Below are 19,047 nucleotides of genomic sequence, written 5' to 3' on the forward strand. Positions count from 1 at the left end.
TAATTGAATATCAATTCAATAAAATTTAATTAAAGTTAACATACATTGCCTTATCTATAGCCATATAGCTATAGATAAGGCAATGTATGTGTAGCATTGTTGGTTGTCTGTGAGGCAAGGGGTCGTGTTGCATGCCGATGACGACGCGATCGCGCAGTAACTCGCTGAGGCACGTCGCAGCAAATGCGCAGCCTATGGCGAGACTGCGGACACGCACTGCCCAGTCCACCAGACTTTCCGAAGGTTTGTGAGTCGAAGAGTAACAACAATTACGTTCCGCGAAGCCACACTTAGGCGGTTGGTAATATAGTAATAGTCTCACGATTTCTACATATTCTAGCGCTGCTACAACAAGCCATTCATGATTAAAGGTAGATATAGTTCCTACAGAAACTTTCACCATGGTGTACAGTAAGTTATACACGCGAAGTTCGAAGTTACCGTGGCTCAACGCCAATGTTTAGTCAGTTAGAGATTTGAAATTGGAAAGGCGTGGAAAGCAAAAACGTGCGCCTGGGAATTTACTCGACTGCCGTTAAGTTGGTGCCGGACGCAACCGTGCACCGCTTATGTCTAACTTCATACTGCTTACAACAACCCTTGGAAAACGTGTGAAGTCCTTCACCCGTACACAGCTGAAACCTTCTCCTGAAGGAGACCTGTATCCAGTAGTGCAACGTTTAATGGGTTGATGACGACGATGTCTAGGCCGACAGACAAAAAACGTTACGCGTTTCGTTTCCATTCGGATCGCTTTTTTTGCTCTTATTGCATGGACATTTAATGCAATTATGCGTCGATAAGTCCGATGACACCCTTAGACATCATGTAATTAGCCAGTCCCACTTAGGTATCTACTAATAAATATTAATTTAAAGACAAACACTCCAATTGTATGTTACTATATGTTACATGTAGAGAAGGAATTATATGCATTTAATTAAATAAACATACTCGGGACAGCAGTAAGGAGATATCTATACAAGTACTATTTGAGTTCAATAACATAAACCAGTTTCGAAAACAGGTTTTTGATTAAATTGAACAAGGAATTGGCAAATTTCTTTGCAGTTAACGTAATGTTATCTATTATTTGTAAAGTAGGTTGGAATTATTGTGTGGTATGAGAATTTAGTTTAAACTTATTTTAACAACTATCTTACACATTCTGTCGACATAGATTACTCGTTTGTTTGATTATTTTCTCTATTTTTGAAACGAATCATCGGAGAAGAAATGGGAAAATCTGTTTTCCTAAATCAAATGGTTTAGGTATTCACTATTAAATAATCCCTAGACTCCCGCGCCGGTTTGTTCTTGGCGCAAAGATTGTCCATTGTCGTACAGAGAGCAAATGCGGCAAACGTGTTGGGCACCTTTGCGCCGTGAGCACTAAACCATAGCTCTGAAATATGTATTTTGTAATTATTTAATTTAATAATTTTACAATTTAGTAAATAACATTTAATTAAAGAACGGTGTAATAAAAAATATACGATACACATAAGGATATCGTCTAAAGAACGTACCAATTGTGTCACACGATCGGATGTTTATCCGATTATATAAAAACCTGACAACCGGCTAAAAGAAAAGTCTAAAATAAAATTTAAGAATAAAATATCTAGCTTTGTACGTAATTGTTACTGCAGAGAATATGTTAAATTTTGGTTTTCAACTGAAACCCTATTAGTTATTAAATTCACATATATCTCTAAATTTGCAAATTGTCCAGCGGGGCTTAACGACATGCTGCGCCGCGCGTTTCTCCGTCAGTCGTCATCGGGCGACAACATAAGACATATATATATCCAAATATAAGAGAGCACAGTTCTAGGTAGATACTTGACGAATGCAAGGGTCAGTGGACAAGAAATCTAATCTTGTCGAGAGTCCATGGTTAGTCGTTTGAATTAGGTACTTGCAGTCTCCGATTGAGGCGATGCCAATCTTGTCAAAATTAGCTCTGCCAAAACGCAGTCAGGTGTCTATCCTCCAAAAAAAGGACTCCTTTTGACCTGACTCCGACTTTTTTATAGCCGACCGTCTCCAGCTTCTTGGAATGGACCTGTCGTCCAATTTAAACTTCGGCAGATACATTGAATCCGTGGCAAAAAAATGCAGCCAGAAAGCTTGGCATCCTTTCGAGCTGAGGCGTTACTTCACACCGGGACAATTGCTTCAACTGTGCCAAGCATAAATCCGGTCATGTATGAAGTATTGCTGCCACCTATGAGATGGCTGTGCTTGTGCTGTTGGTATTTAACCAATTGACCACCTCGGATTCAGTTGAAAAGCGTGGCAAGAGGATTATAGGTGACTCGGATTTAGTAGAGGCGAAACTGCAATGTCTTTAACACCGCCGTGTAGTTGCCTGTTTGTCGATATTCTACAGGATATCACGGAGAGTATCCACCTTACCTTAAATCCACCTTACCTTTGCCATCATTGGAGAACTAGACGGAGGCTTGGGTTCCACCATCATGTTGTGTATATTATAAAAATTCGCACAGTTACGTTAGCGTTACGTTTCCACATTCATATGGCGAAGGGCTACGCAGTGGAATTCCCTGCCTGCAGACATATTTCCTAAACGCTATGACTAGGGCCTTTTCAAGGAGAATGAATAGTTGTGTGTGCATGCTCCATCGTCGACCTCATCGTCACAACTGCCTTCGTGGCCGAACGGTTACCATACCGGACTGCCACATAGAGGTCCCAGGTTGGATTCCCGGGCCGAGAGAAATATTTCTATGGCCTACATTTATTTCTCTTATGAGTTTGGGTGTAATTTGTGGTTGTCTATGTGAGTGTCCATGGCACCCGCGACTCAGGGTTTCCCTAGTGCGGGGTATTACTTTCCATCAGGCGAATTGGAGGTCAAAGGTATATCATATTTAATAATAAATAAGAGTTTAAGAATTAGATTCTCTGCGCATATATTAATATATACATCAAAAGTATCTAGTGATCAAGCGTGTTTTTGCCAATTACTAAAAATCCGGCTTTTTTAATAATTTTTGTAACACTTATGGTTTTGAAACTATTTTTCCGGATTTAAATCGCTTATTTGTTACAAAATGTAACAAAATGGTTTGTTTGAAAAAACAAATATACGCGATTGAAATCCGGATAAATGGTTTAATTTCCTATGTGTAACAATCGCGGAAACCTAAAAAGTTATGGTTTTTTTGTCAATGTCATAATTTAAATAATAAGTATAATAAATAAATAAATCATTTCATAAATGCACATATTATTATTTAACTTTAAGTAATAGGACAATCAAATATTCAAAAAAAATCCTTGCTCCCTTGAAAATATTTTTGATGTGTCTATTTTAGAATAAGTATAAAAAACCAAAATTAGCAAATGTGTTTTTAAACGTTACACGATAAGCTTCTGACACAAATTATTAAATAAACAAACATTGACGACTAAGAAGAGGTCTTTGTAATATTCATAATACGTTAATTGCATAATTTTTGCTCATGTGTGTCTGTTCTGTGTGTGAGTTTATTGTGTGATCTAGGCCGATATTAATTTCTGCTGTCTTTATTTATGTATATAGCGTACTATATACACAATCAAAGCAATTTTTATTTTTAAGTAATATTTCTGCGGTGGCACTCGTCGTCCGGCTATTGCGGCGACACGGTAGATCCGCTCACGACCTAATCTAATCTAACAAACCGTGGCCGAGTTAGCTCGTGCTACAATCGAAGAATAAAAATTAAAACCTAAGCATAACTATATATGAAACTGGTACAGGAACACAGGAGGCTTGACACTCGTCATTTAAATCCAACTCTATGCCGCTTGCGATAAACACGGTGCAAAAGGTCAAGCTTGACTTGCTCCTGACTCTACCTACATCGAATTGTTTTGCAATTATAATTTAGTTTAGGGGTGTACGGAAGGAGCCGATTGGCAATTGACCAATCCTTTCGCCATTACGGTAAACATGTTTCATAGTTTTGCATTTCTATTTATAAAGTTTTTAGTTACCAAATTCCTGGAAACTAATATGGGAATAGCAAAATATAGGGTGAGAAGACCAGGTTCAATTTCCAGTAAGATCAATTTAGGTGTAAATCTGAATGCTCTGAATTAAAAGTATTAGCCCCGGAGTTAAATTCGGTGCCCCGGTAGCGATGATTTTAAATGTGGAAAAATACACAAATCAAAAAACCATAACAACTACAAGAAATGAATACTGTCTGGTTCATTATTTCTTTGAAGTAAAATTTATGGGCAGCATATTTAGAGCTCCATAAATAGAAGTAAATGTAGTATGAATAATAGAGCACTCTTCCCTTCAAAGTAGGCAGTAGTCTGCCAGAGTCTGGCCACACTTTTGTGTAGAAGAACAATTTTTATTCAGTTGTTTCTAAAAGTCGTAAAAGGAAATATTCACTTTGAAGAACAGAATAAGCTACAATTTTGACGTCGACTTCTTACACACCTTATATTATTCAATAGGGTGTTTTCTTTCATATTTTGATAAAACCAAGCCCCTGCAGCTGCTGATCGGTCTTGGTTGAATTGTTAAATAGATTTCATTTCGACGATTCCATCAATCTGCATCGAATACTCCATTTTCCTGAAATCTGTAGAGGTACCAATATTAATGTAGTCCTAAGTCTTCTTTCAAGTTGTGCACATGTAGGTAATTCTCTTAGGGGATATTTCCAAAACGATTTATTTTTCTTAAAATTATTAATTAAGAGTTCGCGCATATAGCTTACAAAACACCGTTGCATCTCCAGGCATAGGAAGAATCCGTAGAGCTCTAAAATTGAAAACAACAAAATGTCCCCATAGCAGCTAACATTGTGATAGCTAACACTATGCAAGTATGCATAGTATCTAATCAAAATTAAGATTACCGGCCACGGGTAATTTGACGTTGAGATCCAACAAAGCGTGAAAGCAGGAGATTATTCCTCGTATCGCGGCCACGCGCGGCCAGCCGATGCGATCTTACCACGATATCGCAGCGACTGACTACGTATTAAAACCTTTTTGATATGCCTAGACGGTCAGTTTGGAAGCTCGGGCACTGCCGATCGGAACTAGCTTTAATATCACTTTCAGTTTTCCACGTAAGGTAAGATTTTTATCAAAATTTATTTACATGCATACATTAAACAAAGGTGCATCTAAAAGGAGTAGGAAGTATCTTTGTTAAGGCTTATGTCAATTACTTATAATAGGATTTTGGTTGAAGTCTAACTCCTCTCCGTCGCCTTGATGGCGCACACAATTCCTTAAATTAATGAGTAACAATATAATTATTAAAGAAAAACTGCATTTATGCTCATTCATTGCAGAAACGAATATCCAGACGACTCCTCACCAAATACAAAAATTAATAAAACATATTTAATATTGTCTTACTAATAACCCGTATTGATGACCAAGTCGTCGTAATGTAAAACGGTTCACAAACGGTTACACAAGTTCATAAAGTGGATTCTAGAATTGCGAATGAAACAATCGCTTTAAGGTCTGTTTTGTAGAGACAGTTGTCTTCATGTTCTGTTCCAAATTTCTAATGAGTAGTGGTCTTGTTCTGAATTTTTTTCTTTTTCCGACGTTAACCATCGAAGACAGCATACATAGTCATGGAATATTTCACGGTGAAGGTGTAACTAACTCTTAACGAAAACTTATGAAATACCCAACTCGCACGAGAGTATTGTAGCGGATAAAATTTTAAATAATCTCCTTCAAGGCGGCTTTTCAATTCTCCATCATTCCACTTCAAGAAGAAGCACCCAGTACCGAACTGCTTATTTATAGCTCTAAAATTAAGTGATGTTTTTGTAAACGTGTAAGAGTTCCATAACGTTATGACACAAACGCCCGGAAACTTTTATAAACATTGTGTAGCGCAAATGCACGGTGTCGTGTAAAAAATAACAGGAATATATAACATTTACACGAGTCACAACTTGATACAGCTCAATTATACACAAAAAAAATCTAATATAATTGAGTAATAATATTACCGATCATCCTCCATTCAATGTTTTCAAACGCAACAAACATAACCTACATTCACACTTCAACTTAACAGCAAACGTGTTAAGTGAAGAAAAAAATTACGTGTTATGTCACTGCTTCCTCCTGCCCAACTGCTCGTCGATATTCAGCACATGACATGTCAATGGTGCGCCGGCGCATCCAACTAGTGTAAGATAATAGGCCCATGCCACAGTATCATTTTCAACACAGTAATATTTTGGGCGTTTTACTTTTTTGTTGAATAGAGATGACTAGGTTTCTGCGTAGACATGTAATTGTAACCTAAAGCTCAATATGCGATTTGATACCATTTAAGGATATAATAAATGGTTCTACGGGTCTATCCATCGATATAGAAATGTATGACGATATCACCGGTAAAATTACTTATTTTAAACTAATTCGCTTAACAGATAATAACGAAAACAAATTACCTTTGTACAACCATTGCCAGTCGTAATTTTTGTATATGGAATTTATCTAAAACGTCGTACATCAGAAAAACGATGGCGTTTTTCCCGTTGACTCTACTAAAGAAGTCTTTGCACTGCGACGTTTCGGTTTCGGACGGCTTCTAATGTCGTAATCGCGAGTGCTGCGGTTTCAAGTTGACCACAGAGTGTTCGGTGCACAGACAATGTGCCCTGTGTTTCACTGTTCGCTAGTTCAACTCTGCATCGGCAGCGCTCAAAGTGCGCGTCACAACTCCGCTGCTAACCGCGCCGCGAACACGTTTCCTACCAACATTGAGATCACTTTTATAACACGTTCGAAACCGGCAGTGTTTTATTGCCTAAATATTCCGGATATTTTAAACTCAGTTTAGTGTTTTTATAAAGGCTTCGGATACTTGGTAAGCTCATAGTTTTCCTTGATTGTTGATTTCAAAAGTTTTGTGACTGAACAGTAGACGACTTTGCGTAGTTGTTGTTTTGTTTAAATTGTTCTAGGACGAATCAAAAGATTGCAATTTTAACAGCACGCGATTGTTTGCAATGAGATACATCTGTGGGAAATATTCAATTACGAGCAGAAATTATATTTTAGACCGGAATAGACAGAGAGTTTGCTCACTATAGTCAGTGATAAGATAAACAAATAAACACACTTCTTAAGTATACGGCTGGACATTAAATTAAAAACGTAGCAACAGCATTACAATAATGGTATTTATTGAAATAACTAGTTGATGTTCTTTTGACTAATAACAGAAACATTAAAAGAAACAGAAACATTAAAAGAAACAGGTTTTGTTTCCGTGAAGTTGTTTCGTTAGAGTTAGTAGGTTGGTAGTCAAAGTTTATACCTAAATGTCGTTTCACTGTTTATTGTGTATTCAAACGAAAATTGAATTAAAGTCGATGTCCCTTTTATTCGTTACTCCACTAATCGTTTTCATGTAAGCATCAACAAGAATGTACAGGTGTTGAATCTTTATCCGCCAGAACTACGCAGGCTGAAGCAAAATCATTTACTTTACGCGTCGACGTGCTAGCCACCAGATGGCGTTAGTTGTATTTTAAAACGAGCTTTAAATATAAAAATACATTCAAGATAAAACCTTATCCACACGTATAATTTTCTTATTCACAAATAATATTCGTGTAGAATTAGTTGTCTAAACTGATATCTTGTATTGTATCTTGTATCTATTTAATAATTTATGATACAAACCAACTTCCAGTAAGCAGAGAGTGTGTCATAAATTGTGGTTTTGTTCTAAGATTTTGTTTGAAAAAAATCAGTGATTTTTTTAAACATTGTAGAGTTCGTAAACGCGTAAGATTGTCAATTTTGAACAACAAACAAATGTGACTGAACACAAAAAAATGCAAGTTATTGTACTTTAATAATAATTGTAAATATTATCTTAACGACAATCAAAAGTATAATACTGTCCGTGAAATTACCTAATTACGGAATATGTTACATCTATTATTAAATTAATTGCTCTTGCAATAATATGCCAGAAAACCGCGCCATTTACCTGGTCTTCGACTAGGGAACTCTTTGAACTCTGGGACACTACCTAGAACACTCAAACCGGAACGCAATTTGAAAAGTTCGCTTCCCAAATTACCTCTACCGGGAATCGAACCCGGGACCTCTTCATCTAGCGCTCTCAGTGTTAACCGCTGGGCCACCGAAACCCTCACTTTCAAAGGAGTCGCATCCTCTTATAATTGTTTATTTTATTAAATGTAGGAAGACGCGCATTAAAGTAAAACCAATAGATAATTCTTTTTTTATAAATTGCCTACAAATTATCATATTCAAGGGGACGGCGCTCGCGCAGCCGTATTTTGCCGTTAGCTAATCTTAGCACAAATCGCGACACTGCTTAACTTTTCTAGTACGTGTGTTGTTTAGTAATCAACCTTTTAACAGATCAACGCCAAATATAAGACACGTATTTTAGATGAATTTACAAAATGTAACACGTTATGTAACGCTACAGTGAGTCATCATCATCTATAGCCCGTCTTTACCCACTGTTGAGTAAAGGCCTTCTGTAGATTGTGCCATTCATTACCATCTTACTTTAGTCTCACCCAAGCGAGTTTGACAATATCATCTTCTTGGCCACCATTCGGTTGCCACTTTCACGAGTATGATTTATATGAGCATTTTTACTAGCAGGGCCAAGTTGTCGTCGAAGTCGAATTTTTCTTAATTTCAGGAAAAACATTGAGCGGGAAGGAAAAAGAACTCAAACTGACATAAGATTCCGTTAATGGGGCAACTAGATTCTTACCAGTTAATGACATATTTGATCCACCGAATTCGGCTACCACCGAAATCAGGATAAATTAAACAAAAGGCATAATTTTTGTCCAAAACATTATGAAAAGAGCAATAAAAGCATTCAATAATCTACAAAAACGTTTACCAATATCACTAACGATTAAATCAAGCTTTAAAAACTAAAATTTATTTATGCAAACAAATTGCACCTTATAACTAATTAATTCAAATCTTTTTTTCAACTTGGCTGTTCAGCCTTGTTTAATCCCACAAAGTATTTCCGTATCTCTATAAAAATATTACAACGTAATCTATAGCTACTAAAGCAATTTTTTTTTTTGGAATTTGCGCGTTTAATAACTTTTTTGTAATTCGTGTAACTTCAAAATCTTCCTTTCCGCTTTTTCTTTCCATATCTCTGTCTATTTTTTTGATTTACACATTTTCTATACAATTGGATCGCTTTTTATCCTTGCTTTTCTAGCACTTTTCTTCATTTCCTTTATTTCCTTTTGTTCTATTTTAATTTTCCTCATTTACTTTCAGCGGGAAGCAAGTAGTAACATAAAATTGTAAATATCAATAATATAAACTAAACAGTTATATGAAAAAACGTATGAAATTCTTGTTGCTTGGGTATAGCATTATGGCTTCGATATCAGTTTTTTCGACTTACACCTGACATTACTGCTTGGCGGCAGAAACACGTAAGGTGGCAATACTGCATTGGACGAACTATTTTACAAGGATCTCTACTGCTACTAGATTGAGTATTTAGTTGATTAAATGATTTAATCAAATATAAATTAAGGAGAACAATGTCATTATTACAGTCGACTCATACTGATGACTTTTTTGACCAGCTTGGACAAAAAAGAATAAAAGAAATTTTTTTTTTGAGTCATTTACGGGTTGTTGCTTAGGTATTTCACTTAGAACTGAAGCCAAAATATTATCTATTTGGTAATTGAGGTAGTCAAAACTTGTTACGATATTTTTTTTCTTTTTGGTGAGAACCATAAATTACTCCTTGATGCCTAAGCTGTTCACTTTTAGTAACTGGAATGCAAGGACAAAATCAAGTGCATGTGTTTGTATCACACGTTTTTGCTTAAAGTTATTTGTGTAAACGCATTCGCGCTTATACAAACAGTCTTCAGATGTGCAACTATCTTCACACAAAATCTTCGTCATCATATACAGCCTCACTTCGCCCACTGCTGGGTATAGGCCTCCAAGTTTCTGTGCCACTCCCCACGATCCCGTGCTAATCTAATCCTCAACATAATGGAACCAAAACCATTTTCTTGACTCTTGCGCAGCTACTGTAAACGTTAGCTAAACAATGAAACGTTCCATAATCGGGTGGCAAATAATTTAGTATGATGAGCGACATCCTCAATCGACAAATGTGCACCCGCCTTGCGCCCGCGCCGTTCGTTGTCGCGGCCGAGATGCGGATTTATAAAAACTATTTCGATCACAGTAACGGTTAAATTAGGATTTGTTTTTGGACAAAAGTGACAAAAATGTTCGTTTTGTAAATAATTTGTTATACGCCCTCTATGTAACAAAATAATCCGTAACCCTGGTGGTACTGGTGATCGTACTGATAAATAACAAATAAGTTTTGTGAAAAAATATTTGCAAAAAGTAAATTTGATTTCCACTACAATGTTCAATTCTGCGCTGTCTGAGTACAATGTTTTTATAGAATATTAAAAATTGTTTTCGATAAAGATTTTTAATCTTTTTTTGTTACGTTGGCCAGAATAACGATCGGACTACACGATTTCAGTCCCTTCCTATACCTCAGCTGATTAGATATTTTCATAATTTTTGACCAAAAAATACCTAATCACTTTTACTCAATAAAATATTCAGTTTAGGTGTCGTAATATCTTGCGATCTTTCGAATAAAATGTACGCGATTTCTGTCAGGTCATTAACCCTAATAGATAAGATATGTGCACAAACATAACCTAATCTATTAGAATCGTCGCCATGACACAAATAGCCTTTGTGAATGCGCTGCCAGGACTTCCTCTAAATTAAAACAAGTGGGCCGCCACAACGTCGACAAAATATATTTTTACGTGAGAATATGACGATCAAATCTTTAAGGATGCTAAATATTGTTTTAACTAATTAATGCTAAAGATACTACAGATTTGTTTGGTGTTTAAAACTAATGAACTCCAATACCTGGCCTGGTTTATGGTGACAGCTTCGAAGCCTCGCAAAGAAGACTTCCTTTTTCGTTTATTTTCGCAACACAAAATAAACGTTTTACAGAGCGCGTGAGTCATTGTTTTTTAATCGCACCTTAGTCATATAAATTGATTAAACGCAGTTTCTTTTATTATTTACAAAGTTTCAAAATACGATTGTGTCAAGAACGATATGGCAGTCATCAGAGGCACGATTCTCACGAATCGCTGTAGGAAAAATATCTTTTTAAGGAAATTTCAGTGAAATACTTAAACAGTTTTTGGTATTCTCATTTATTTGGTCTTTGGTATTATCAAAATCTCTCAACATGCATAATTCGACCCTCAAGTCTATTCAGCAACGTGGCCAGAGCCAGAGGCAGATCTTTATCAGGATGTCGCACGGATGTAACACTCACTTTGTGTAATGGCAAAACGTTGACATAAATTTGAATTCGCGATTGTTGCACGATAAAATGAACTGGTTTTTTTTCCAAATTGAGTCAATTTGTTTTATATGTTCATGTATTCATATATTTATTTGTTATAATATTTTTGTTTGAAGCGATTCAGACATGATTTAGATCAGAGAAGTCTTTTCATTTCCAATAAATTACGCTTTAGACGCAGATTGGAACGATTACCTGTTGCATTTCGTCACATTGCGTTCTTACCATCAAAACAAACCTGAGAGGTCTTGATTTAAGTGTAAAACATTCAGGCAAGAAGACTAATGTTTTCGATTTAATTGCGTAAAACTCGGACGAGAATTGGTTACCAGTAATGTTTAAACAGATGTCACTCGTGTTTAAAAAAAGTCAAGACAACTCCGTCTACATTGTTTTATGGTATGTTATTCCAATACATATTGTTATTCCTTTTCCCACTTGTACCTGAATTCTACATGTTTACATGTTTTTAAAGTACACGTTTTTGAAGAAAATATCAGGACATTATAAAAATATGAAGGTGAACAGTGAACATAAGTGACAAATTTACACTTATTAATTTTTTTATTACTTACCAGTAACATTTGAAACAAAATAAAGTGGAGCCGAAAATAACATTTCAACGCAGATCGCTAATGAGCAAGAAACGTAATAGTGTATCTTTTAAGTAAACTAAATTTTTCTCATGAAAATACTTACTATTTAAAAATACAAAAAAATACAGCAAAACAACCGCGCAGAGGCGCTACTCGGATTCTGGTTTAATAAAAGACCGGTTAGATCTCGTCGGGGTTTCCCGCCACATCCATAGCAGGTAAAATGTGCACTTAACTACTCAAGAAATTTACAAACGTGATGAAATCTCAAAAATATTATATATTACATAACAATTAATATAAATCTAAATAATTCCATAAGAACTAAGAGCAATTAAACAGAAAATTTATTTTAAAAAACAGGTTTCGTTTCTACAAAATTAATAATGTCTTAACTATGCGAAGCTTCTACTCATATAAGACCCACAGTTGTACTGTACAGTGTCTCCCAAAGAGAGATTTATAGGCCTCCGGCCATCAAGTTAGCCAATGTAAGTTCACGCAACTTCGAAAAATTGCGAGGACTTTCTCCGACATGCAAATTTTATTACTATGCTTTCGTTTATAATTTAGATACGATTTAATAAACTAGTTGGCCCACCGCACCTCACGCTTATTAGGCAAGCGTTCTTCAAAAATGTACGATAGTTTCTTTCCACTTCCCGACATTTCAAAGTTATACACGCTCCATGGTCACGGGTTGACTATAACATGACATATTGGAAAAATAAGAAGACACACCGTGGTAAGAAACTAGTGCACATGCCATAATATCGTACGTTTAGCCACTGTCGTGTTGTCGTTTGATAGTCGTATTATCTATCCATTTTTATCTATCAGCTATTGTTATGCGAACGCTTCTCCGTATTTTTAGTTCAAAATTCTGTTATAAGATGCCAATAAACAGCACTAGATAACACAGGCTCTTTGATTAGATTTTTGGAGCGCGGATTGAATAAACCCGGTTTTCATTCGTAATAGATAGTAGTCGGTTGAATAGCTACAAAGTCATCCACGCTGGCACTTAGTATGAACCAGTAGTTTCAACAAGCTGTATTTATTCGTCAACCACTTTAAATAACTGTTTCTGTGCCAAGTCCCCTTGGGTACCTATTCGTACCATTTCAACCGAAACACAGCCCGATCGATGGTAAGGAAAAGGTTTAAAAAATCTAATCCTAAAGCCTGCAACGAGTGTGCTGTATTGAAGACATACCTTTCCATCGCAATGCCTTTTGACTTTAGGATTGATAGTTTTGTCATTGTCTTGTCACTACGGGACGTCACACGTGCCTATAACCACTTCTTAATCACCTTTAATTTTAACTGCATTTGCCGTCGTCACGCCTCGCAATGTGTCGTTCCAAGCTCCTTTTCGACTTCTTTATCAGAGCTCCTATGTCTTGGACCATATTTGGTCCGTAATCCGGGATATACGAAGCTTGATGCCTAGCATGATAGTAAATAACCAATTCTCCATCATTTGGCTGTCTGGGTAACTATAGAAACCATAAATGACATGAATAAAAGTAAATGTCATTGAAAACTCGTAGTAGCATAATACAGGCTGCGTTTTCGCTTTAGACAACGAATCGAAAAGTGAATTAATAAATTTACTGCGAAGCAGAAGTGGGTTGCACTAATTGCGCAGGTCAGTGAGGCAAGCCGCGGGCGCATGTTGCAACGCGACCTTCATCTCGACCGCCAACCGTCCACCGCTGGTCATTGACCACTTTCGTACAACCAACAATGTGGGACTAGGTCTACTACATTTTTTATTTAAATACTTTCGTTTTCGCCGTAAAATCAAAACATTATAAAGTGGCAGACATGCATAATTATATAATAGAACGATCCTTTTGAGTCTTGACTTTAAATTGTCTCCATTTCATTTAGTTTAGTTTTAATATAATTGTTTATTCAGACAATAATGAAAGTTAATGGTATTAATAGAACGACATACTATACTTAACGGAAAGGTTAGTGATAATGATAGGTAGTAATTATTGGGTTAACTAATAAAATGCAAACAAACTAATATAAAAAAAATAATTTAATGCGTTTTGAATGACAGATGTGGCTTGGTTTTCTGACATCTTTCAGCTACCACATGTCTCACATGCGCTTGTAACTGCGATCCCAACCTATGTGATTAAAACAATAACAATGTCTAGTAATCACTGTAGGAAAAATAAGTGTTTACAGATACTAATATCTACTCTATTAATGACTCATTCACTGTATCCTTGTTCTGTGTTTTAACGGAGTCACCACAATTATGTATTCTGAATCGGCATGAGCCGGTTAGGAGAAGCTTTATGTTCATTCAATAAGAGTGAAAAAGACGGAGACGTCCGGCCAGCCTAACGCAATTCTTTAAGATGGCGTCTTTCGGCGAACAAAATAATAGGCCCCTTTAGAGCGCAACGACCAACTCTTTATTTCTTTTCATTTCCTAGTTGACGACTAGCGTCGTCTAGGTTCTTATGCACTTTTCAAATAGTTTACTTTTTTAAGATTTCAACACTATTATCAACACGCGACATGCCACGACACTGTCGTTAAAAATCTAGAGTCTGTGAACTACACTTTATGATGGTTACGCACAATAAAATCACAAGCTCTGTAAATGTTATATGCCTACGATACTCGCGATGAGGTCCATTAATTCGATACACTTAAAAACATGTAGTATATAAGGGGAGGGTGCAAGGCGATAATATTAAACTCATTTAACTTTAAAATGCACCTTTGTTTGGTGCCCTTTGCTCTTTTGATATATTTTAACTCATGTATGAAGCGGCGGCGGCGTTGACCACCAAACGTACTTTCAGTATCCAATTAATTATTCCGAATATACGTGGCAACGCAGCAAATTGAAAAAAACTATTGCAAATAGAAATATGCATAATTTGCTTGTAGAGTCTGTAAACTCGCTGTTCTTGACAAACTCAGAAATACACTTAATGGGCAAAGTATGCGCTTTCATCATTGACTTACAATTATATGGACGTCGGGTTCGCGCTAAAAAGTGTTTGAAATTATAGGGCGTTAAAATCGTACACAGAGCGTCATTCACGCTTTAGTCTTCGTTTGTTCGACTGACAGCGAAGCAAGCAAAATTAGACAGTACTGCGATGACATTACAATTTAAATTCAACGTTTTAGCTTTTTCATATTCCTTTACATGTCACTACGTTTAAATAGGTTTTTCGTGGTTTTTGTATTAGACCCGTCATCCATTTATTTGTAAGTCAATGGCTTTCATAATAAAACTTCTTGATAGTCAAAATTTGCCATTCACGTGGATTAAAACTGACCTGAATTAAAGTGACCCGTTTATCGCAATCTATTCGTATGCCGTTTGAAGTAAATATTGTAAATAATATACATGTACAAATATTTATTTACAAAGAGCAACCCCTAGAGGTTCTTGCTCATTCGTCTCATGACATCGTCCTTATAATCAACAATACCGTTTTATCAATATGACGATTTCAAGTGTAATTTGCTTGTCTAGGAAATAAAGATTATATTTGGTTTGGGCTTGAAATGTATCACGAGATACGTGATTGTGTGTGTGTGTGTGTGTGTACGTTATATTGATGCGTGCGTGTTTGGTGGGACGAAATTATGATTAGAATCAGTTATGTTAATATTGTAATTGATAAATACGCAAACGCCGTGCTGTAGTAGGAAAAAGAATTCAAACAGTCTAGTAATTATCTTATCAAATAAAAGCCCTGAAAGAACATTAACTGAAGCTAACGATAAGCATAACACGGTGATAGCGTTCCTTGGACCCGATAATTATTTCAACAAATAAGTCAAGGACTCTGATAAATTTAATATCTTTCTATTTTGCATACCATCCCATAGTCGGTTGTGCCCTTCAACTGTGAGTAAGAGAATTTCCTTCAAAGTTTCCTCAAAAACTTTTCTTCATCAAAGATAAAGAAAATGTTTTGTTGGAAATGTTGTACAAATTGAAAACATTTTTCTTACTAAATACAAGTTAATGTAAGGACATAAAGCAGTCCAGCAGTTAGCATTTAGCATGTACCTGAGGAACGCTTCACACCTGGTAATAAAGATTTCACTTGAAGAGCAGGTGCTAATTGCTAAATTTTGATGGGTAACTGGTACCTACGTTTGTATTTACGTGACTTATACAAGAACACGTATTGTCGTACTTTGTTTCAGCGCAGTCCATTCAGAACGGCTCAATGAATTGTGTCGCATATTTTACATTATCGCCGGTGTCGGCCCACAATAGGTAACTGTTTTCGGGGAAACTTCGGACACTCATCACTTGAACAAATAGAGAAATAACTTTTATCAAAAATATTTATTTTGTCTCTTACTTTTCTAAAGATAATATCAATTCCGGCGCAAAATGCAGTATAATATAATATAAATTCACATCCAAAATGAACTAAGCATGCGTTTGCAGTGTAGTTTTCTTATTATTTAATATTTCACGATTATACACTCGAATGATTAAATAATAAAAATTGCCACCGAAATTAGTCGGAGAAAATTAACCTGAGAATTACCCACAGTACATCCAAGTGAATTTTAGCATTTTCTTAGTTGCATGCACTCTCCTGTCCGCATTAAGTATGTTTCTCAAAAATTCTAATTTGGGGCTATTCAAGAATAGATTTTTTTTAGTTTAGTCATCGACCACAACGTCGCTTAACATAGTTTTCTTTAAGTTTTTTGTTACGAATACCTACATTGCTTCACCAGTTGAAATAACGGAAATTGAACGGTCTTATATATTTACATGTTGTAGTGAAATTACTTGATACACACAAACACACACACACTTTACCTAATACAAATACCTAGTTGTACATTATTATATATCAATTAACGTAACACTACAATAAACAATCTGAAACCCTTATTGTCTGTTGTCTGATTCCATCTAAATTTCTTGTGGAAACCGTGAATAACAGCCCGGCTTCGCAACCGACGCCGGCGCAGCTGTTTTGTAAGCAACCACAGACGACGACAGGTGACGGATATTTACTATGCCAAGCTATGCCGATCATAGCAACGACTAATTTTCAAAACAATCGCCGTTATGAATCAATTTTCCTCAATTTGAGGAAGTTTAGGGCTTCACTTTCATAATAAATATTTGGCTATTTTGGAAACTAGGTTTGAATTACAGTTCCTTGGGCATGGTTAATAAGTATAATTATTTACGTAAGCACTACACAAATATTGACGTTTGAGATTGCCTGTAACTAATACGAATCTAGTAATAGACCCAATGAGTTAATAATACATTACAAGTCGAGTTAATTTTAAAGATTTAAGATGAAATTTTCTAATATTTAATTGCGATTATTAGTGTTATTATTACTCGATTTGATTATTTCATTGTCTAACGGTTGTTTGTGACAAATTTAATTTATTTAGTGCCCGATTATGTAATCTCTACAAATTAATATGTGTATATATTATATGTACGTATATATTGATTGTGGTGTTCTATTTTATGACGGGCCATGGCAGAATTTCAACGAGGGCTACGTAATTAGCAATGAGCATAGTCGTCAGATGCTGAGTCATGGACATTTTTGACATGCTTTTTGTTGCTTAACCATTGTTTTAACTATATACATTTTTTCTTTGTTTTCTATTATTGTTGTTTTTTTTATTTGTGAAGGATTTATGTAATTTTCTATAATTGTTTCTATTTTATTTTGCGTGTATAAGTCAAATAAAGTCGATTTTATTTTTATTAAATTGTTTGGAAGTTTACATCCAATATCCCATCTCACTGATTGATTGTATGAATACATACTACATTATCAACTGGTGTTCGACTGCGGCGCATCCTGCGCAACACGCGTGTGCATCCTTGACATTGCACATGAGTAACCAACGTCATTGGTATTCGCGATTGTTACACACATGCACATAATTCAGTTAGGTTAAGTATAAATTGTGCGTTATCCGCCTAACATAACACTTCTATGATGCTTAATTTCGTAAAGCGTATGCTAAAGTCAAATAAAGATATTTTTTTACGTAAACCACACGGTAACGGGTTCTGCGATCGTGAAAGTTTTAAAAATATAGTTTTTAATTAAATACGTATAGTCCTACTAGTTACACAAACAAGTATCACCCGTCTACTTTTTGAACTATATGTTATTTTTTTCATAGATAGAGCTGGGCCTCTATTATAATGTGCGCTATCAACTAACAAATACCTCAAATATATCCATTAGAAGCGAACAATTGCCAATATTTACAATGCAAATGAGCCGAATAATCCTACAATACTCCGTCCACCTCAATGGGCAAGTATCGTGGTGACGTAACACACACGCCATTGCGCAAGCCGCGACGATCGACGAGACCTGCGCGATCGCACCGGCTGCACACTCGCCGGCTGCGTGCTTTGATTTTCTGGCAGGTGGTCTGCTGAGTGTGCGTATGGGATGAGAACTCAGACCGGTAATATCACAAGGGACATGATTCTGTCACAGTGATTCTGGGTTAACCAGTACGTGGCTGCATAACAGATAACATTGTCGAAGCTTCAAGTTATTGTCGTCGAAGACCGTCTCTGGAGAACACAAGATCAGTAGATCTTGAGAGTACATACTATCCCTAAATAATTTTAGAAGTATTATAATACCTGCACTATCCGAAAGATATCAACAATCGTTCCTGTCACAAAGGAGTCACCACATTTACCCAAGTGGAATCGGCATAAGACTGTCAGAACCTTTACGTTATGTAAAGAGAGCGAGAAAAATTTTAGTCAAAGTGAAACAATCATTTGTTACATAGGTAAAGTTTCTAGACTTAAAAACGTCATTGTCAAGCTATTCTGCTCGTTCTCTGCGCTGACCTTCCTGAGAAGAACGAGCAAGTACCTCTAAGGTATGTTTATTCCAAATAAAGTTAAATACACTTTGAATCTTAATTGTGTGGAATCTAGACTCGTGTTGCCTTTCCATACATGTTTATCTAATGCTGAATTGTATT

At 36.0% G+C, this 19,047-nt stretch overlaps 1 protein-coding gene across 3 annotated transcripts in view; it reads left to right on the forward strand.

The window, feature by feature from the left end:
• The window catches only part of LOC113239887 (high affinity copper uptake protein 1-like), a 44,981-nt gene that overhangs the window by 13,263 nt on the left and 12,671 nt on the right, over positions 1–19,047 (forward strand). The window contains exon 1 of one of the 3 annotated variants that reach the window (XM_026477049.1): positions 5,045–5,110. The exons of 1 other annotated variant lie outside the window; for it this stretch is intronic. The gene's annotated coding sequence lies outside the window, so the exon portion shown is untranslated. Of the gene's footprint in view, positions 1–5,044; positions 5,111–6,726; positions 6,884–19,047 lie in introns of those variants that run through there. One more of the 3 variants, XM_026477048.1, reaches the window with a different exon arrangement.

Source organism: Hyposmocoma kahamanoa, unplaced genomic scaffold (assembly GCF_003589595.1).
Source record: "Hyposmocoma kahamanoa isolate Upper Pololo Valley unplaced genomic scaffold, ASM358959v1 117, whole genome shotgun sequence".
Classification (NCBI taxonomy): Eukaryota; Metazoa; Arthropoda; class Insecta; order Lepidoptera; family Cosmopterigidae; genus Hyposmocoma; species Hyposmocoma kahamanoa.